Source organism: Lycium barbarum, chromosome 7 (assembly GCF_019175385.1).
Source record: "Lycium barbarum isolate Lr01 chromosome 7, ASM1917538v2, whole genome shotgun sequence".
In the NCBI taxonomy this organism is placed as follows: Eukaryota; Viridiplantae; Streptophyta; class Magnoliopsida; order Solanales; family Solanaceae; genus Lycium; species Lycium barbarum.
In genome coordinates this window covers 83,816,790-83,840,084 of record NC_083343.1, presented here as the reverse complement: position 1 = coordinate 83,840,084, position 23,295 = coordinate 83,816,790, and the positions used below count along the sequence as shown (strand labels likewise).

At 39.2% G+C, this 23,295-nt stretch overlaps 1 long non-coding RNA gene and 1 pseudogene across 1 annotated transcript; both read left to right on the top strand.

Annotated features, from left to right (window-relative positions):
* Positions 1-100: 100 nt before the first annotated feature.
* Positions 101-15,084, top strand: LOC132603507 (uncharacterized). The gene is made up of 3 exons (XR_009568358.1): positions 101-695; positions 3,787-3,871; positions 14,210-15,084. It is a non-coding gene; the product is annotated as an uncharacterized LOC132603507 (long non-coding RNA).
* A 5,403-nt stretch (positions 15,085-20,487) lies between these two features.
* Positions 20,488-20,606, top strand: LOC132604725 (5S ribosomal RNA; annotated as a pseudogene).
* The last annotated feature ends 2,689 nt before the right edge of the window (positions 20,607-23,295 follow it).

Genomic DNA, 23,295 nt, shown 5'->3' with positions numbered 1-23,295 from the left:
TAAATTAATAGGATATATCATGTATATGATACACTATGATACTTTTAAAAATATATATTTACTACTTACGTGCTACCAGTAGTTTGATGCGGCAGATTTTCAACAAAATAGCAACTAAATGAGCCCTTTCCTTACTCCCAAACCCTGCAAGAAACTTGCTGTCCTCGGCTGGTTTTGGCTAAATTCATAAGGTATTTTGCTTTCCCAGGTCTTGCTCGCCCATTTTGGGTAAGGGCATTGATAGTTCTTGTCCCTTTCTCATTGTCCTGCAAATTCAGACGGTAATACTTCACTTTTTTCCTTTTCCAATTTCTTTTTGAGTTTTTTCTTTACTTCAGAGTAGGATTCAGCTTTCAATTTGAAACTAATAGAATTTCAAACTTTTACATTTGTCCCACATCGATATTTTACACAACAAGCCCTGGAATTGAGCCTCTATAAATAGAAGCCATTCTCTTCATTCTCGGAGGGTTTTTTTGGACACCTCAAGAATGGGATTTTATCCTACAAAGTGTTTTCAACACCCCAAGTTTTGAAATTTTTAAATACTTGGTTTTAAATAAGAAATATTCTCTTATAAGCCAAAATCTTGAATCATTGGAACAAGTTAAAACATTCTTTTGAGTTAGAGTCAGTTCTGGTTAAAGGTCGAAGGTGATCATTGACTCTCATCGCCCCTGTTGCTCGCCAAAAAGGTAATTTTCTCTCTGGTTAAATATTTTTTAAAGTTTCTGTGTGCTTTCGATTTCATGTAGATTAGATTAGTTTCATTCTTGTTTTAGTTATTAATTTACTCTTAATGCTTTGAAATCTAGTTAGTCCATATAAGTTAGTGTTAGTTTGAGCTCGTCTTCAGGTTTTCATGAGCTTAGAATATTAATCTGTATTCCTATGGATTAAAAGTTTGGCTCTGCCTTAGATTGAATAATTCATGAAAACATGAACCTTTTGTTTTTGCATTTAGTTGATTACTCCTAGCCATTTCATCTTTCAGTTGCTACTTTCTTTTGAAGTACATTAAGCCTAGAACGGGAGAATGACCCTGTCACAAGTAGTTTGTTAAGGCTCCGTCAAGTTCATATTGTGTTATATCTTGTAATAAAGAATTCTCTTAGTCCTAACCTGTGGCTAATCTCTGTTTGAAAGTAATAAGGAGTTATCACTGTTTATTTTAGTATCTACTGAGTCCAGTGATGTTCACTCTTTTGTTGTGCGATAAGACTAACTCAAAAATGTGAAATTGTCGAGACATTAATATGTTTAGCTACTGGTTCCTGTCCTTTTGTATTTGAGTTCATTTTCTCCAAAAAAAAAAAAAAAACAAGCTAGCTACTTGATTTAAAACTTCTTGTGAATAGGAAATCAAAATACCTTTCTCTTTTATTGGTCCATTCAACTAGTAGTTACATAAATGTGTTCGTAGGTTAAAACTCGAGCTAGGCAAACTAAAACAGTTAGTGCCTTTTATGTGAGAATGAATATTTCAATAAACAACTGCATATATTCTCTTTTAGCTTTCCTTAGATGTGTTTCATGTCAAGTTGTTTAAGTTCCAGCTTGTGACTTGTCTCGAAAGTTTAAATTATAAGTTAATGGTTGAAGTTGGTTCTGGTTTTGATATGGATGGTTTAGGTGTTCACTAATGTCGATTTCTTCCCATTATGGAAAGTTTGAGTTAGCTTAACATGAAATTGAAATGATATTCCATATTTGTCCTAGTTGAACCTAGGAAGAGCTAATTAAGAATATGATTTGGAAATATGGTCTTTAGTGTATATATTGTTATTTGTTGGTTCCTCTTTGTGTGGTATGTATGCAAGAACTCTTTTAACGCATAACCAGTTTATCAAAATTGTCCAGAATTAGTTTTAGAAGTTGCCCATACCTAAACAAATTCTAAAATGTTCCCCTGAATACATTTGAGTGTTTGACGGTTTCAACTGTATATGTTGCCTGATTGAGTGTTAAGTAGAATGTTATGTTGTTGTTTCGCCCTCTTTAGAATCATTTCCCTTTTTTGTCCAGTCAATAAAGTATGCTTTTGATGATACCAACCTACTCTTATTTAGCTTTAAAACTGGGAAAGGAGAAGAATAATTTGCATTTCTTCTTGCCTTATTTCAGTTAATCCTTGTTCTGTGTGACTAATTCCATATGGTGTAACTTTAAGTATAACCATGTTAAGCTTATGGGTTTAGTTCAAGTAAAGTTTGACAAGATGAACAGAGTGATAAAGTCTAGATTTGTTAATTTGCTATCCCAGCGGCATTAAGACCAGCTATACTGGACCACATTCATTAAATCTACCCTCTTGGTATTAAAACTCAATTGACAGTAGAGGCTAGTATTAGATCACAATTTGTTTAGCCAAGTGTTTATCCAAAACAGTCAATGGGATTCTCAAACCTCTTGTCCTTGTTTCAGTTACTGTGTACATTTGGTGTCCAAAACCAGTTTTACATTGCTTATATAAACATCTGGTAAAAATAAGTTTAAAATCGTTTGATTAAAGTGTTGGTCAACCAATATAGGTGCCATGCCTTTCAGAACCTCCAATTCTCTTTGTGTCAAGCAGTGAATGCAATGCCTTTATTTCTTTGATGAAATAACTATTTTCCAAGTCAATGTTTTTTCTTATGTGTCTGTTCATTGATATAATCTGATAGAGGTGCAGTACAATTTATTTTTCATTATAATTGGTCTTAGTAATGTATGTTTGAATGATTACATGACTATGGATCTGCTTGTATGTTTCCTTTCACTATTCAGAATGTAGTAGAGTATCTCTAACTTCTTTACCCCTCTCTTTATTTTTCATGACTTGGGGGGTTTACATCCCAAACTACCTTGAATTACTACTATGAATTGCTGCCCTTTGACAAGCAAATGCTATGCTTTCGGATTGAACCATCATTGTGCTCAACATGTTGTCCTCTGCTGATGCCTTGTTGCTATCTTGGTTGTTATATCTGATGAGCTTGCTTCTATGACTTGTTGAGTGAGCTGCTGTCGTATGCCATGAAAACAACTGCTACGTTTAGCTGTTATGGCTACATTGATGTTGATGCATGATTCCTCTTGAAAAATTTGCTGCTCTAGATGGTGTAAATAGCTGCTACCTCGCAGCCATTTATTGCTATGGCTTGGTTGCATTTTTATTGTCAATAGTTGCTGCATGTTTGAGGGATGAAGGATGACACATTTGAGATACATGTGTTGCTGCTTCATTCTGATGCCTTATTTTTGGGCCATGAATTGCTACATTTTGTCCCTTCACTGTTGTGCTTTTTGGCCACGAATTACTGCATTTTCAAGCGAAATAGTTGTTGTATTTTGAGGCTGAAAATACCACATTCTTGAGATGCATTTGGAGCCATTTCTGAGACAAGTGTTGCTGCCTTTTAAATATGCCACATATTGATGAGAAATAAATTTCTACACTTGAAAACACCCACTGATTTGAACATGATACTACACTTGGGCCAATGAAAAAAATTATTTTTGAGGCCATGCCTTGTCCGAAGAGGTTATTCCTCGGTTTAGGCAATGATGATCTCACAGTGATATCACGAGGTAGGAACCAACATGTATTTGGCAAGGCAACTAGAATTTCCACTTGTTTGTTCGGGTTCCTTTGCCATATTCGGAACCGTGAGTCCGAGTCTCCGTAATCAAAACTCTCAAAGTTTGTTACGAGTCTAAGGGATATTACTATTTATGTTCCTAAATGTCACCCTATGGGGTGCGTATCATTTTGACTAACTATTTTCCTTTTCATCGTGCAAGGTACCAATAAAACAAGCATGGAAAGCAAAGCTTTAGGAGAAGTAAAATGACCGGATGCTTAGAGCTTCGGACGAAGACTAGAAGAGTATGGGATTTGGGCCTAAGGCCGGCAAAGATAAACTTTCTTCCCTTCTTTATTTTTGTATAAAACATGCTTATTTTATTTACATTCACTTTTTATGACCATGCTTTTTGTTGCAAATATTTGTATAGATATTGAACCCCTTATAAGTTGGAACCTAGGATTCAGGTAGATGATATTTCAAATTGTACCCTGATGATGAAAGAGTTGTACTCCATTTTATTAAAGTACCTAAAAGTTAAAGAATGTTTTCTTGTATAAAAATTTGATTATGGTTGAATATATCTTTAAAAGTACATTTCATAATTTGAGAAACTTAAGAAAAGAAAGAAAAAAGAAACATTTGGGCGAGACCAACTTAATGAATTCAGATGAATGGGATTTCTTTCAAAGCTTGAGTTTGGGAAAATAGTTCTGAGGATATGATTGACCAAAGAGATAAAATGTGGATAATGTATGAATTAATAAAAGACTATACCTAGATGTATACATATGTATTTTCTTACAAACAAACATACGACATTAGTTTAGACGGGGAACACCCGATATTACTATCCTTATAAGTAAAAGGACATACTATTTTTACCCGATATTATTAATCCAAACTCAAAGTACACTTACTTAAAGGGAATTTGTTTAACACTTTTAAATCCAAAATGATATGCCATGACAGTATTTTTTAGACGGGAAATTAAACAAAGCATAAGTAGTTCATATAAAATCACACATTGAAACTTGAAGGTCAACCGTATGACACAGATCCATAATAGTAGAGTGCCTAAAACCTTCCGTAGGGGATCACCAGAACCCTTACCTATAATTCTGGATTACGAAGGATTTTTCACTGTATTTGAATAAACCCTTCACCACCGATTTTCCTAAAAATTAGGTGGTGAATCTTTTTCAAAATAAGTCCGAAAGAGCACCAACAAATTCTTAGTTGCTTTCTGAGCGCTAACCCTGCCCGCGGAATGCGAACCGTAACAGATGGCGACTCCGCTAGGGATTTTAGGTTCTAAACATAAGGGTTTCAATATAATGTGATTATTGATCTAAACTACTTATGTCTTTACTTTTTTATACAAATAAACTATCATCGCATGAATATCAGCCTGTGTTTTATGCCCATAAGGGTTCTTTTTCTAGGATTACTTAACAGAGCCTAAATGTCAAGTGATCAACGCCCTAGGATAAGAGGGTAGACTATTAAGTGAATCCTTAAAAAACAGAATAGTATGGTTTAAAGGTATTATTAAACTGATCCTAGTTCTAAAGGTTTCTAGAGGTTGTCATTTGGTTGTGGGATGGGATAAAGGGTTGAGAGTGCTTCAGGGGAGTAAAAGGAAGGTCAAGGCATGGACTGAGGGATGACCAGTTTAGCCTTGCCTCATTTTTACTAAAAAAGAGGGTCTAGCAAAGGGTTTGGGGGTGATAACCCACCCTGTACTGCTTCTTTTTCAGGGCTTTGAGGTCATTTTACCCTGAGTTTCATTCCTCCCCTGAGTTTCATTCCTATGACCATGGACCCACGCAAGCCCTTTAGTTGACTAGGAAGAGGTTAATAAGACCTTGGAGGGATTTTGCTAAAACTGTGACACTAAGATCCAACCTAGATTAATCAAATAGGATCCTTTTAGGTTTTGTTAGCTAAAGATAGGTCAGGATAGTCTATTTGAAGACTCTAAGTAAACTCGGTTCTAAAAATCAAGTTGTCTCACCTTTAAGGATAGTAGGATTGATTTAATGACAGGATGAGAGGGTCATGAGTGTAGGTATACAAGTTGTGAACCACTTGGCAAAGGGAAGTCTTTTTAAAGACACCTTGGAGAGGAGATTGGAAAGAACCAAGTCTAACTTGGTTCATAATATCATTCTCCCATATAAAAGGTTGTCACGACATGCCCTATAGCTCTATGGGGTAATACTTCTCATATGTACACATTTGACCTTCATTTCCTATAATTGAATCAAGGATTTATTAAAGTGAATTCGATCTTGCATAAAATAGCCGCTTTAGCCTGAAAATGGACTTGTTATTATAGTTTTAGCTAGTTCACTTAGTGCTCCTAATTTCTGGAACTTGGGAAAGGGAACAGAGTGAAGCAAAAACCTTAAATCAGTTTGTCCTGAGTCTCAACAAGTCGTGAGTAGGTTCAGGGACTTTATTGTTTATGTCCAATCTTCTAGACAACTTTAGTTCAGAAAGTTTGGTCCTTGCACTATCCAACTTTCAAATGAAATACTTGTATCGATTATGAATGTTTGTATTCCATTTAATACCTGTTTGGATTGTATGAAGCTGAGTATCCTTCTGTTGTTGGTTTGATAAATGATGAATGATTGCCTTGTTAATATTATGTCCATATTCGCCTTAGAATTAGTTTGAAAACCACATTGCCTAAAAAGGAAATTAATTAGGTGGTTAATAGAGTCAAAGACTTAAGAGAAGCTTCGAAAGACTTGGAATTGCTTGCAACCTAGTTCAGTACAATCAACTTAAGTTAGTGACTAATAATCCTAATTGAATCATAAGACTGAGGTGGCACTTGGAGGGATTAAGAGTTGCTTGCAACCGGTCCGGTATGGTGTGACCAATAGACAAGAGGGGGACGTTTCAAGGATTAATCTTAGAAAGGTCAGAGTTATTTCAACTAGCCCAGTACCGCTTAATCATAATAATAAAAGGAATTAGAATTTAGATGGCTAGAAAAGGGCATTAGTGAAAACTGCTTAAGTTAAAAAGAAGTGCATATATGGCATGTATACATAGGTCTTAATAAGAGGTGATCCTGTTAGATGTGTACAAGGTATGTACGCTTGATGTATGTATCAAAGTGTATATCGAGTGGTATACCAAGTGTATAAAGATCAGACAATATATGAGTATATATTAAGTCAAAATGGGATAGAAATCACCATAGGCTTTAATACTTAGCGTTTAAATGGATTGTGGTACGAACCTAAGTGTTCCGGCCCATCAGAATAAATATGAGAAGGCCTATTTCAGCCTTAAGCTAATATAAGAGATAAGTCTGGGCCTGGGTAGGAATTATAAAGCCATTTGTGTGATTGGGCTTGCCAGGCCCATTTCCTGGGTTTGTTTGGCGCTATCTTAATCTGGTATCACTGTATATGCATATAATTTGATGATACACATGTATGCTTAGCGACATACGACCAGTCAATCACAAGCCTAATAGTTTCATTACCAGTTAGATGGTCAAAATCCTCTCCGTTTAGTTAGCTCCTTAGGTTATCTCAAAAAATCTTCCATTTCGACCGAATCCTGGACTATTCAGCCTCAGGCAAAACGAGTGCTTTGTTCATTATAACTGATGGACTAATATATTTTTCCTTTTGAGATTCCCTGATTGACTCGTAGGGACCACCGAATTTTTTTCTGTTACAAAAAACTAAAATCACGATCCCTTTTAGCCCACCCATGCACTACGCTACAAATGCCAAAACATTCAAAAATCTCCATTTGTCATTTATTCAGACGCTACCAGTGTCCAACCACCCTCCCATAGAGAATGAGTTTCAGTTGTGAACTACGCAGAACTAATTCTTGTTCCAGCAAGATACATAAGCAATCCTATATAAAGGTACGGTCTTCCACTATTTCAAACTACGGACCCTCAGAACGGATCTGAGGTATGTCTTTGAATCAGTCAAACTCCTCGAATTTTCATTCACGAACATTTTCAATCAAGTAACCTAAGGACTGGAAACTGGGGCAAGTTATTCAAAATGTTCGGCAACTTTGTTCAAACTCCGAAATGACCCAAAAGCAACTCCTTTCATGGAAATCCAAAAAAAATGGGGACACGCCTTATGTGACGTCTCTAATCGGTTGTTTAGCCCCGATTCACATAACACTCATAATAGGTTTCATATTTTTGATACTTCCCATCTCTCATGACACTTTCAACCGGATTAACACGAGTCAATCATTATCCCACTACGGATATTTTCTGCGAGCGCAAGGACAAGAAAGCTACAAGGCAACGGGCCTTAAGTTAGTAAGGACAAGAAAGCTACAAGGCGAAGAGCCTCAAGTCAGCAAGGACAAGAAAGCTACAGGGAAACGATCCTCAAGTTCGCAAGGACAAGAAAGCTACAAGGCGACAAGCCTCAAGTCAGAAAGGATGAGAAAGCTACAAGGTGACGAGCCTCAAGTCAACAAGGATGAGAAAGCTACAAGGCGACGAGCCTCAAGTCAGCAAGGACAAGATAGCTATAAGGCGACGAGCCTCAAGTCAACATCAATATGCTAAAGAGGGATACGTAACTCCCCAACAAGTAGAAACCATGTCGACCCCATCCATGGCTGAAGACGTTTAGGATGCTCGCCTTTCGAGGTCGTCCTTTCACGAGATCACTACTTAAGAACACAAGTGTCTAGTGCAAATATAATTTAGCACTATGATGATTTCAATCCCTTTTCTTTCGGAGATCAAGGTGACAATGTTCTCAAAGTAATATGGAAACTATGTCCATGTAAAGTCTTATTTATGGATGTATCGTCGGCCACATTTATAACTAAGAGGTTGCAAGCCTCTTTTTCCTATGCTCGAATGACGGACACCATTTGTCTCTAATATTCAGCTTAAGCCTCTAGGGTAAATATGTCACGACCCAACCTAGGGCCATGACGAGTGACTGAGCTTAACCTGCCCGATAACCCAACTTATGTTACCTGTACTCAAACATGACATTTAATAGGGACTATTTAACTAAGTTTGAAAGCTGTAAATAGAATACCAAGATCCATTTGTAACTCAAAACAACCCAAAACATACTTATATATACGTAACATATCACAATGCAAGCCAACGAGGCTACCGATACTTCTGTACAACAAAATAATGGCCGGCAAGGCCAAACAGTATCCATGACAACCACGCTGTCCGCAGACTACTAGAAGAGTACGACCGTGCATAAGTGACGGGGCAGGGCCCCGTCGTACCCATAATGTATACAAACAAAATGATACCAAAATAGGAACAGTCTCCGAAGCAAGTAGAGCTGTCTGACTCTCAATGCTGACTCCTCCTAGGTGGCTGGATCGTTTAACCGCGTCCCTAAACCTACGGGCATGAAATGCAGCCCCAGAAGAAAGGGGGTCAGTACGAAATATGTACTGAATATGTAAAGCAATACTGAATCATAAAACAAGGAAAAGCGTAACAGTAAGCAAGTTTAGAAAGCAACATGGGAGTAACCTGGAACAGCACTTAACCATGTCATATGGTCCCTTACACAAATTCTAGCATACACAATATAAATATAGAATATCCTACTCGTAGCCGCTTCCGGTTAATAACACAATAGTCCCTTCGAATGGCCGCTTCCGGCGTAGTCATGATGGCCCCTTCGGGCAGCCACTTCCGGCTTAGCTAGGGTGGCCCCTTCGGGCAGCCGCTTCCGGCTTAAGAATATCATAATCCAACTGATCAGGTGGAACAATAAAAATACATATGATATACAGTATTAATATGTAATGAAGTTACAAAACGTTGCACCCCTTTCAGAGTGGTTTCTATTACAACTCCTTTTGGAGAGATTTTGAGAACAAGTTTTAGAGTTTCCATCATTTACCATTTGCTTTGTAGTGAAAATGTAAGTATAATGTATCGCAGAAGCTTCCTTCGAATTATCAACAAGAGTATAGCATGAACGAAACAAGACATTGGATATCGACTCCAAATCCAACTAAGACTAGAGTACTCATGTTTTACGTTCTTTAGGAGTCATATAAAAGGGATCATGCCAAAATATGAAAGAAGGGTTAGCCTTACATACCTTATTTATGCCTCAAGCTAATCCTCGAGTTCCATCCCAAGCTTAGTCAACTAAAATACCATCAACAATATAGGGATTAAGACTAGGCCAACAAGATTATTCTAACTAATCATTTATTTTGTCGCCTAACGGGATTTGGACAACATTTCCCCTATAATCCTACCAACCCAACAATTCCAAATTAAGCTAATAACCACCAACAACAACAAATCTAACAATTTACAACAATAATATGACTAAAATCATCTTACAATTCTATCCAAAACAGCCCCTAAACCACAACGCCTTAATATTCGGTATACGATAATTATAACTATATTTCTAACACTTTAATCCGTTAAATCTCCACGTAATCATCTCAATAACAAAGATGAGAAAATAATACATACCTTATCAGCAGCTCAACCACGAAAATATCATCCCCCAAGCTCAATATTTAGCTTGAAACGACGACGACAACTCGTATTACACTTTATCCTTCACGAGCCTCGGGATTCGGGGCCTCGAACTTGATCGAACCCTTGCTTTATCTCTCTAACTCTCCTCACTCTCTCTCTCTCTAAAATATTCCAGATCTTTTGGCATGCAATGAGGAAGATAATGGGTGAAAATTTTCCTTAAATAGCCAAGGAAGTGGGCCTGACCCGACTTGGAGTCGGGTTGGGCCAAGCCCACTGCCAGTTTGACCTTTCCTCCTTAAAACGTCCATAACTTTTTATTCCTATGCCGCATGAAGGCCCCCGACCTATGGTTGGAAAGGTATTTCAATTATCTACAACTTTCATTTTTTGTGGTTTCCCAAATTCTCAACGTATAATGGTGTGTTGGCCTCATAAAGCTAGATCACCCGAAAACGTATCCTTAAATCATCCTTTTGGAGTGCTTATGCTCATATTTGGCTTAAGTGTCCCTCTTAAGACTTGCTAAACTTCCTATGTGCTATTCATATAACTTGTCATATGCCCTTTATAAAATCCCGACATGTGGGCCCCACCTTAACTTACGGTTACGAGGGTTATTTGTCAAGTAACGTATTAACCAACTTACACCATATGGCCTCCACTGTCGTCTATATGTTATTCTTATACATATATAATAGAATCTTCATCCCTAATCCCTGTATATCTTTACTCTCCCCTGAGCCCATACTAAGTCGTCTGTAGTCTCGGTAACACGAAATTTTTTTCGGGGTGTAACAAAATATAGGCAGCTCAAATCCGCCCAAACCCAACATAACTCATGGCTTTCCGAAATAATTCTTATTCGCAAATGCTATCCCAGTCTCACCCATAATTCGACACTGGGGAAAACTAAATTCATTTTTTGACCTCGCTACTTGAACTACACAGTGACCTGACTTCCTGAGGTTGGATAGATAGGCAGTCCTTATAGGACTCGGTCACATTTTAGGAAAAAACACCATTTCGCCATTCCGAACTACGTTCGACATGATTCCTGACATAACATGCTAGGTAGGCGCTCCTTGAGCTCAGTCGTACCTATCAAAAATCCAAGAAACCCCTAGAAAACCTCAAGAATGTAGAATTTTGAGGAAGAACTCAGAATTCCAGAGTATGAGAAGCGATGCAAGAGTCAACCAATACCTACCCTGAACTGAGGCAGAATTTTTGAAGAGACCTCAAAAATTCCATTCAAGATAATCAATGACAGAAGACAATCAGCGTAGATCGTACACTATGGCAGAATTGTTTAGGAGACCTCAAAAATTCCTTTCAAGAAAGTCAACAAGAGAAGATGACCAACACGAACCCTCAACTGGGGCAGAATTTTTGAGAGAACATCAAAAATTCCTTCGCAACAATTCGGCACAAGAGTCAGCCGACACGAACCCTCAACTGGGCAGAATGTTTTAGAGAGGGTCTCAAAAATTCAAGGTTCGACACAAGAGATCGTCGGTGCAACATAGACATGGAGAACTTGCTATCCAATCAAATCTCTCAGATGCCTAAAGCACTTCTAGCAAACACGTAATGACCCGTTTGGTCGTTATAGTTCTTTCAAGGTTTTTGCTCAATCCTGAGCATTGATTAGCTCACTTTTGACCCGAGGGGACCGCTGATATGCTTCTCGGGGTGTCTAGACCGAATTCGGGCAACTTTGGTGAAAATATAGGCTTAAAGTGAAAATGTTTGACTCAAAGTTGACTTTTGGGCAAACAGACCTTTTCTGAAATTTTGTTGATTCTGAGAGATCTGAATGGTTTTTTTAGAACTTGTACGGGTGTTTGGTTCGGTTCCCAATGCATTCGGATGCATTTCGGGACTTAGGATGGGAAAGTGGAATTAAGGCATCAGGGGTTTACTCAGTCAACGAGGCCTCCGTTGGTAATTTTGAGACCACGAGCACGTTCGCAGCGTAATTTTGTATGGGTCTGTGTGTTTGGTTTGTTAGCAGATGGCCTCGGGAATAACTCGGGATTTCGATTAAAGACTTAGAAAATAGAGGAATTCTGGTGTCTGGTGCCCGCTATGGTGGCACCGCTGTTGCGGCATGTTGACCGCTGGGGCAACCATGTATATTTTAGCCATACCGCTGTGGCGGTCTACCAGCCGCCGTAGCGACATCCCTACCACCGAAGCGGTGACGCGCAATGATATTTCATTAAATGTGTCTTAAATAAGTCTTAGAACCTCATTATTCCATATCTTGATATTGGGGCTTAGCAAAACTGTTCTTGGCGCTAATTTGGAGAAATTCTTGGAGGTAAAACTTTCCTAATCCTTTACCCTTCCTTAATCCCTATCATCTTAGATTTCCCCCTTCTCTTTAACAATCCCTTAGAGAAGAAATTTGAGATAAGGTTTTTGAAGAACATTTCCCTAGATTATTAATGATAAATTGATGATGGTTATGCTAGATATTGATGAATCTAAGCTTATTGATCAAGTATCTCCCACTTTTAACATTGAATTTCAGATTTGGAGACTTAGGGTTTATACCCAATTTGGGGGTTTTACTTGAAATCAGATTTAGACCAATTATTGAGTTAAATCAACAATTAATGGTTGGGCTATGATTCCCTAGTACTTAATTTGGTATTTTGCCCGTGAATTTCTCATTTTGCCCTTGTGGGCTCGTTTCCCCAATTGCTAGGGTTAAAATGGACCTAATTGATTTCATAGCAATATTAGTATCATTCTTCATGACTTCTAATTTAGAATTCGATGATGCTTAGACTACTTGGGTTCTGAGCTTTGGAGGAAGGGCAAGGAAATAGAATGACTTGTTGGTGTTGCGGTTTGGCAGTCTAGGTAGGTTATGGTTTATTTTGATGAGACTTCGTATAGTGAATCACATATTTAGATTATGAGGTCGGAGATAGCATGTGAACCTTCGAGTATGAAGTCGGGATGGATATTGCCTTAGGTTGGGCCTTGATGCGTGTTGGGACTAGCCATCCCATTATATGTGTTTGATTGATTAATTGTGTTAGCTTGATGCCATGAGTAGTTGATAGGTATCGAGTCCTGCTTGTCGTCCTGATTTAGATAGAATGGACATACCGTTGTTAGTATTTGTGCTCGATATATGTTGGTTTACCCATTGTTGGTACTTGAGTTAATTATATATATTAGTGTACCCACTGTTGGTACTTGACTTGATATATTATGGCATACCCACTGTGCTATTGTGAGATGATACGTTGTGGCATATCTCGTTGTGGTATTTGTGATATTAAACTTTATTGTTGATGATTGACATATGTATTGCACACATTCTCTCATATTCTTGCATGGCCGATACCCGGTGATGATCCGGTATCGTTGATTGAGTAAAACTAATATTTGATAAATTCTTTTACTTGAGTGATTGTGAGAAGACCGATGTTCGAGGTTCAATTCCGGAATCGTTGATTTGTTAAACAGATATTTGATATAATCTTTTGAGTGACTATGAGGAGGCCGATGTCCGATAGTTATATTTGGGCATCGTTGTCGCATGGCCAATTCCGATGTTATCCCGAAATCATTGTTAGTGCATGGGCTCCGCGGGTCCCTTAGAGTGGTGTCGGTGAGACTCCCCTTGTAAGCAATTACCGAGGGTCCCGTTCGTCTGTTGGGCAATGATCCGGGATGGTGGCACTTAGACTTCGCTAGTCACGCTGGGTTGAGCTACCGAGATGTCGATATTTCCGTTCAGAGTACATGTGTACACCTCATTTGCATAGGACCTCATCACATTCATACCATTATTGCACTGCATTGCATTATTACTTGATCGAGTGTGATGATTGTTCGTATTGTGATATTTTATGTGTGCTGATTGGATTGTGCCGATTCTATTGTGGTGATCAGATTGGATCAGGTATACTTGGACTTATCATATTGGGGTTTAGATGCTTACATAAGTGATGACGGATTTCGGTTGCGATTATATTGTCTCATGCCTGATTGTTTTATTTTCTTATCTGCCTTATTTTCTGGATTGTGTTAACTATGCTTAGTCGGCCGATGATGCCTACCAGTACTGTTGGTTGTACTGACCTACACTTGCTGGATTCTTTTATGAATGCAGAGTATCAGGTCGGATCTACTTCTCTGACTCGTGGTTGATCGACTCTTCAGCTTCCACTTGAGTTTTCCAGAGTGAGCATGGCGTCCGCTGACCTCGAACACTCTTCTATTACTTATGTCTTGCTTTCCATTCAGAGACATGATATGAGACGACTTATGTATTATTATTCAGACTTTAGTACTCGAATTTAGATGCTCTTGTATGGCCAGACCAGATACTGGGGTGGATTTCATTTACTTCCGCACTTGTTAACATTATATTATATTGTGAGACTTACGTTATTTTACATTCTTTCTCTATTTTCTATTATTGTGAATGTTAAGCCAAGGGTTAGCCTACCGAGGTGGGAAAGGTAGGTGCCCGTACGGCCTAAGCCAAATGGGTCGTGACAAAACATCTCCCTTTTTTCATGAAATTAGAACAAAGTAGGGACACACCTTAGGTGACATCCCGAAATCGGCTATATTACCCTTCAATATCAAAACCATTCTTCAACATGTGATAAGTCACAAAATAACGATGCCAAATCAATATGACATTGTCAAAAGCACCCATCAAGATGAAGGAATGCCGACAAGCATCATACCATTATTGCACTGCATCGCATTATTACTTGATCGAGTGTGGTGATTGTTCGTATTGTGATGTTTTCATTGTGATTATTGGATTGTGTCGAATCTATTATGGTGATCAAATTTGATCAGGTATAGTCGGACTTATCATATTGGGGTTTAGATGCTTACATAGGTGATGACGGATTTCGGTTACGATTATATTGTCTTGATTATTTTATTTGCCTATCTGCTTTATTTTCTGGATTGTGTTAACGATGCTTAGTAGGCCGATGATGCCTACCAGTACTGTTGTTTGTACTGACCTACACATGTTGGATTCTTTTATGAATGCAGAGTATCAGGTCGGATCTACTTATCTGACTCCTGGTTATTCGACTTTTCAGCTTCCACTTGAGTTTTTCAGGGTGAGCATGGCGTCCGCTGACCTCGAAGACTTTTCTATTACTTATGTCTTACTTTCCATTCAGAGACATGATTTGAGACTACTTATGTATTATTATTCCGACTTTAGTACTCAGATTTAGATGCTCTTGTATAGCCAGACCAGATACTGGGGTGAATTTCATTTACTTCCGCACATGTTAACATTATATTATATTGTGAGACTTGCATTATTTCACTTTCTTCCGCTATATTCTATTATTGTGAATGTTGAGCTACAGGTTCGCCTACCGTGGTGCGAAAAGTAGGTGCCCGTACGGCCTAAGCCAAATGGGTCGTGACAAAACATCTCCCTTTTTTCATGAAATCAGAACAAAGTAGGGACACATCTTAGGTGACATCCCGAAATCGGCTATATTACCCTTCAATATCAAAACCATTGTTCAACATGTGATAAGTCACAAAATAACGATGCCAAATCAATATGACATTGTCAAAAGCGCCCATCAAGATAAAGGAATGCCGAAAATCATCATAACATTATTGCACTGCACCGCATCATTACTTGATCCAGTGTGGTGATTGTTTGTATTGTGATGTTTTCATTGTGATGATTGCATTGTGTCGAATCTATTGTGGTGATCAGATTGGATCAGGTATACTCGGACTTATCATATTGGGGTTTAGATGCTTACATAGGTGATGACGGATTTTGGTTGCGATTATATTGTCTTGATTGTTTTATTTGCTTATCTGCCTTATTTTCTGGATTGTGTTAACTATGCTTAGTCGGCCGATGATGCCTACCAGTACTGTTGGTTGTACTGACCTACACTTGCTGGATTCTTTTATGAATGCAGAGTATCAGGTCGGATCTACTTCTCTGACTCGTTGTTGATCGACTCTTCAGCTTCCACTTGAGTTTTCTAGGGTGAACATGGCTTCCGCTAACCTTGAAGACTCTTCCATTACTTATGTCTTCCTTTCCATTCAGAGACATGATTTGAGGCTACTTATGTATTATTATTCAGACTTTAGTACTCTAATTTAGATGCTCTTGTATGACCAGACCAGATACTGTGGTGGATTTCATTTACTTCCGCACTTGTTAACATTATATTATATTGTGAGACTTACGTTATTTTACTTTCTTCCACTATGTTCTATTTTTGTGAATGTTGAGCTAAGGGTTCGCCTACCGAGGTGGGAAAGGTAGGTGCCCGTACGGCCTAAGCCAAATGGGTCGTGACAAAACATCTCCCTTTTTTCATGAAATCAGAACAAAGTAGGGACACACCTTATGTGACATCTCGAAATCGGCTATATTACCCTTCAATATCAAAACCATTCATCAACACGTGATAAGTCATAAAATAACGATGCCAAATCAATATGACATTGTTAAAAGCACCCATCAAGATGAAGGAATGCTGCCAAGCATCAAGTCTCTCGATTCAACTGAAGAGATGCTCGATATTGTAGAGGAAATGGAAATCAAGTCTTCGATGATGACCAGAGATATCAAACAAAGCCAATCTGACGGCACAAGCCGAGTTTACGCCAAGTCATCGACGACTTTCCTTGACCACAAGCTGGGACAACTCGCTTCACATCAGTAAGTATTAGAGGAATCATAAACCATGTCAAACACATGGCTCTCGGTATATCAATTTATTTTTGCTGAAAGTGGGATATCTGTTATTTACTTGCCCGGAAGTGGGATATCTGCTATTTACTTGCTCGGAAGTGGGATATTTGCTATTTTCCCAGAAGTGGGATTTGCTATTTGTCCGGAAGTGGGATATATGCTATTTGCTTACTCGGAAGTGGGATTTTATAGGTTGTTTACCCGGAAGTGGAATTTTATTACTTGTTTACCCGCAAGTGGGATATTTACTTTCAACACACTTTCTTGTCCACCTTAGAAAGAGACATACTTGCTCATCCACCTTAGAAAGGGGCGTATATTTGTTTGCCCACCTTAGAAAGGGACATATTTGCTCGTCCACCTTAGAAAGGGGCGTATATTTGTTTGTCCACTATAGAAAGGGATATATCTACTCGTCCACCTTAAAAAGGGGCCTATATTTGTTTGTCCACTTTAGAAAGGGACGTATATGTGTTTGTCCACCTTAGAAAGGGACATATCTGCTCGTCCACCTTAGAAAGGGATGAATATGTGCTCATACACTTTAGAAAGGGATGAATGTTTGCTTGTCCACCATAGAAAAGGGGCATAACTGCTCGTCCACCTTAGAAAGGTATGAATACGTGCTCATCCACCTTAGAAAGGGATGATTTTTTGTTTGTCAACCTTAGAAAAGGGACAAATCTGCTCGTCCACCTTAGAAAGGGATGATTACGTGCTCATCCACCTTAGAAAGGGATAAATGTTCGCTTGTCCACCTTAGAAAGGGATAAATGTTCGCTTGTCCACCTTAGAAAAGGGACATATTTGCTTGTCCAGCTTAGAAAGGGACACATATTTGTTTGTCCACCTTAGAAAGGGACATGCATGTTTGCCTACTTCTACAACGAACGAACAATTCTCCGTTCTTTTGTAAATCCCTTTTAAGATTATTTTTTACTAAAGTCGCTAGCAAAACCGACGACATGGCTATTAACCATTTTCCTCAAGTACAGGTTCGTACGAATACAACTTACAGAACTGGAGAGAGGTATCAGGGTGATTGTCATAAGACTTGAAGGCATCGGGGTGATAATCCTTCTCGATAGCCAAAAAGGACTATATAATGGACAAAATGCCAAAAGGGCAGCACAATTTAGCCAGAAAGGGTCATATTAAAAAGGAAGAAGCGCCACAAGGGAAAAATAATCAAGCTAAGAGGCCTATAGAGGACAAAAATGGCAAATCTGACCACGAGGGTCACATAAATAGAACAAGATGACATCCGACCACAAGGATCACAAGATGGATAGAAAGAACACATTTGGCCACGAGGGTCATAGATCGGACAAAAAAGACATATCTAACAACAAAGGTCACCAAAATGAATGAGAAAAGACATATCTGACCACAAGGGTTATACAACAAATGAACAAGAAAAGACATATCTGACCACAAGGGTCATACAAAGAATGAACAACAAAGAACTATCTGACCATAAGGGTCACACAAAGAGTGAATGACAAAGACATATCAGGCAGAAAGGGTCACAATGAATGAGCGTAAAGACATATTTTACCTTTCATGAGACAAAAGGGCATATCCGACCATGGGGGTCACAACCCACACTACTGACGAAAGAAAGATCATCCAGCCGCAAAGGCCATATCTGTCATCTGCATGCCAAAAGGGTCATTCATACAAACATGCCAAAAGGGTCATTCATACAAATATCCAAAAGGGCCATTCATTCAAAAAGCCAAAAGGGTCATTCATACAAACAGCCAAAAGGTCCATTCATTCAAACAGCCAAAAGGGCCATTCATACACAGCCAAAAGGGCCATTCATTCAAACAACCAAAAGGGTCATTCATTCAAACAGCCAAACGGGTCATTCATTCAAACTGCTAAAGGGCCATTCATACAAACTGCCACAAAGGCTATTCATCAAATAATCGTGCTCACACCATGAAAGTTAAAGTTGGCACACATGATATCTGCCTTAAGAGGCAATTAGATGTACAGGTTATCTCCTTACCTTAGGTTATGTTATATTACTCGTGTTGTATTATTATTCATGTCTTACGTACTCAGTACACTGCTCGTACTGACGTCCTTTCTTATGGACGCTGCATTCATGCTCGTAGGATCAAGTAGTCAGCCAGATGATCCAGACCAGTAGGATTTCCCTCAGCTGCAGTCAGAGTTCTCCATTTGGCTCGGAGTTACAACCTTTTTTGGTATGCTATCTTGATATGTAGATATACGGGTATGACGGGGCATTGTCCTGTCTTTTCTATAGTTTGTATTCCATAGAGGTCTGTAGACAGTGATATGTAGCCGGATATTATGCAGCCTTGTCGGCGCTTATTTTTGTTGTACAGTATATGTAGTGGCCTAGTCGTCTTGCACTACTACTCTTAGCATTTTTGTTTATATGTATGCGTTGGCCGTGAGTTCTCGAGGCGGTGCTTATTGTGCTGATTATCCAGGAGACAGCATAGCTCCGTTATAGGTTATTTATGGGCCACTAGGTTACTCAGTAAGAAGTAGATACGAGTTTAAGGGGTACTTAGTCAGTAGTGGTCGGGCACTCGCCACGGCTCATTAGTTTGGGTCGTGACAAAAGTGGTATCAGAGCAGTTCGTCCTAGGGTTATCTACAGACCGTGTCCTGTAGAGTCCTGTTTATGGGTGTGAAGCCGGCCACCCTTATAAACAGGGGGTTGTGGGGGATTTAGTCATTATTGACCTTTCCTTCTATCATAGATCGTACGATAGAGCCAGAGTCTAGGAAAGATTATTTCTGATCCTCTTTCCCTATAGGTAGGTGCAGCGTGACAAGAGATGAAGAGATCGGCTTCAAATAGTGGGGGTGCCAGGAAGGCCCACAGGGTGGATTCAGGACCCCAAGCCCCAGGACCGAGTAAGAGGAGTCCTAGCTATTCTATTGAGACATACCCTTCCGAGGACATCAAGACGATCCCCCAGAGCCCGTGACTTCCATGGAGGAGGACTCGACAAAAGATAGTCATGAGATGGACCCATCTGAGGGTTCGTATGAGATGCTGGTAGAGGAGGCCCCCGAGGCTGTACCAGAGTTGACCCCTCCAGCTTCTCCTATGGTGGAGCATTATCTTAGGGCAGCTATACCTGTGAGTGTTACCGATTACTCTAGCCCTTTATCTTAGCCTTCGGTAAATTAGGAGTTGCCAGGATATTCGTACCCCTCGGATTAGGATGAGGGAGATGAGGAGGGCCAGACCAATAGATGGCGGGAGGACGATGAGGAGGATACTTCACTTTACAGCCCTCCAGACCAAGAGCCGGACAGGCCGGCTACAGGTACATGATTCTTTTATTGAAATTTCTTATGTGTGTACAATTATTGCATGATATCATCAATAGTTGAGAAATACGAGTTTTAAAGGAACCGATAACCAAAGCACTTATAGGTAACTGCGACTAAGAAGTTTTTGGCCACCACTAGGAATCTTTGAATTAGCAATGGAAGACAGATGGGTGTGCTGATTGGTGGTTATTGTTGGCGGTTCTGAAGGTTTGACCAACATTTGCTCGGTCAGGAGAGTAAGGGACCTTTCTAATCGGGAGGGAGATGTGTTACAGGAATTTTATTGGGATGTGTTAGAACTCTAACTTGTTTTAGGTCATGTGATAAAGGACACGCAACAGGATGGGTGCAATCATACCGACACTAACGCACCGGATCCCATCAGAACTCTGAAGTTAAGCGTGCTTGGGCAAGAGTAGTACTAAGATGGGTAACCCCCTGGGAAGTGTGCTAAAAGTCCTACAAATTCAGACATAAGAGAAGGATGAGGGACTAGAATAGCTTGAGGGAAATTAGAAGCATATGAAACTCACGGTTGGAAACTCTAAATGATTACAAGAGATAAGGTGGACCGGCTTCGCAAAGAGAGAGAAGACGTATTACAGCTACAGAATTAGGATGAGTTTAAATCGTATTGGGGGCCACTTTGTAAGTAAGGTGTTAGTAAAGGTATATATGATATCTTATGTGTGGTTAATTAGTATACGTGCCCCAATGATCGACGTTGCAATATGTTACGGGTACTGATTGAATAGCGTATTGAAGTTCAAGTGCCAAGTGCTACGGGGCAAGTTGACATTATTTTCTCTAAAGGTTAGAGTTGGATAAGCCTGATGCAATAACATCAGGGAAAAGAAGATAGTGAGTATGCAAGAGTAGGACGATTAGGATGCCCTGAGAAAAGGAGAAGTGTGAACAAAAAGAAGTATGTTGCTAACGAGGGTCAAGTAAAGCTTCCGAGAGAGAGAGTTTAAGACAACGGTAGAGGTAGTGGAACATTTGGATGAATTTAAAAAGTAAGACTATGGAAGGAATAGAGTATGGTAGCGTGGAACGAAAAGACGAATGTATAGGGCCCGAAAATAGATTTTGATAAGTGGGACCGAAGGGTGGTAACAACAAATAGGGATGTGAATTGGGAAAGAATAAACAGGTTTAGCGAAGATGGTAAGGGGTTTCGGACTTGAGGGGCATCCGAAGAGGTGAATGTATAGTCATATTAACACGCCACAATTGCCTCGGAAACGGGGAAGCCCTTCCAAAAAGATGACTTAGAGATAGGACAGATTTGCACTTCTGAAGGGATATTCTACGAATTTCAGGGCCAATGTTATAGAATGGCAAGCGGAGAAGGGCATCTAGGAGGAAAAGAACTCAAAACCCTAGAGGACGAAAGTAAGAGGGGTACACTAACGGATTGGTTGAAGGAAGTCGAGCAATCACCAAGGACAGGAAAAAGGATAATACGTTAACAAAGCTGACCAGGAGGCAATATATTAGTGACATGGGATAAGAAGAGTATAGAGATTCGGTCATAAAGGAAATAATGATACACGGGGAATAAATTATGAACTAGCCGTAGCGCAAGGAGATGAAGGCTTGACCAAAAGAAGAAGGGAATGAGTGTACTTTGTAAGGATTTCATGGTAAGAACAAGAAGCGGCAAGACACTGGAAGAACTATGATGCATAGTTGTGATGCAAATGAGTAGTTAAGGATAATTACGGGCAAATGAACTAACCGAATGAAGGGACGAATCGTGAAAATGGATGGTGTGGAATATTAACTTTAATGGTATAATATAGACGTAAATCAGAATTGGGAACCCAGAGCAAGAAGAATTTCAAGGGTGATAAGAAGATGGTTGTGGATAAAGACTAGGGTTGAAGGGGCGAGGTATAATCGGACACTCCATAAAGGGTCTTAATGAATTCCGATATCCCTATTAATCCATTAGCCCAGGGAATTACTAGTCATAAAAGGTAGAAGTGGAAAGACAATAAAGGAGGCACCTGCTTTGGGTCGGATATGTGTGAGCATTTGATTTAATACCAGACTTCAACTAGCAGAAAGGGAAAGAAGTCAAACCATGCGACGAAAGGAATTTTGGCATTATAAATAGAGGTGGGAGGATCGTTAAGGTCTATCTGGTGATTATGAAACATGATTACTATTCAAGGTTTATTGTGTATAAGAATATCCTTAAAAAGGGGGGAAGAGCAGATCTAGTCCTGAAATGAATTATGACATTTCCAAAATTCCAAAGAAAGAAATGTATTAGCTTGAACAAGCCAAAGTTTGAGATGTACCGATGTATTGATAATGTATCAGGAGAAAGTACAAATGGCTTTGAAAATAATTATATTATGGGGCAGGTATGAGAAAGAAGGTATCACAGGACAGTAAGGGGATTAACGAGTCAAAGAGAATGATCCTCATTGATGTGAGATATGATGTTTCTAGACAGTGGCTCGAATTGCTCATACTGGAGAGAATTTGGACTGCATTTTAAATACGCAGTGACATATTTTGAAAGGTAACAAAGAGGATAAGAAAGGTTTGCAAGCCATCCAGAAAGAGGAATGAAGATGAATAAATACAAAGGACAGTTGGACTACGGCGGAAGAGAATCTTAGCGTCAAAAGAAGTGAAAATCTTAACAAAAAGAATAATAGGCAGTGCGGCGATCTCCAAAGAGGAGGAAGGTAGGGTGCTTATGGGTAGCAAGATAGCAGTATTGCCAGAGATTAAAGAGTATCTCACAAGTCGCCAGCGATGACGAATATGAGAGCATGTATTATAGAACTATATAAACAATCGTCATGAGGAAATGCCCATCAAAATGGTGTAAGGGCAACAAGGGAAAGCCAACAAAGAATAAAGGCTAAGTAAGTGATCACCGGTATAGGGGAATCAAAGATAAGTATACTCGTGTTGGAAGGAAGTTGTGGTAAAGTAAAATTTTACCTTAGTCTCATACGTATAGATCTATATTACCAAATTTGAGGAGAAGAAAGTAAAGGAAAAGTTCAAATATGAGTTCGAGGGTATTTTGAGTCGGGAATTAGTTTGAATTATGATTATTAGCTTACCATAAGTGCAACCCTTCTATGAGGAATAATAAAGGTGGTGAGGGAACATGGTGTATGCAC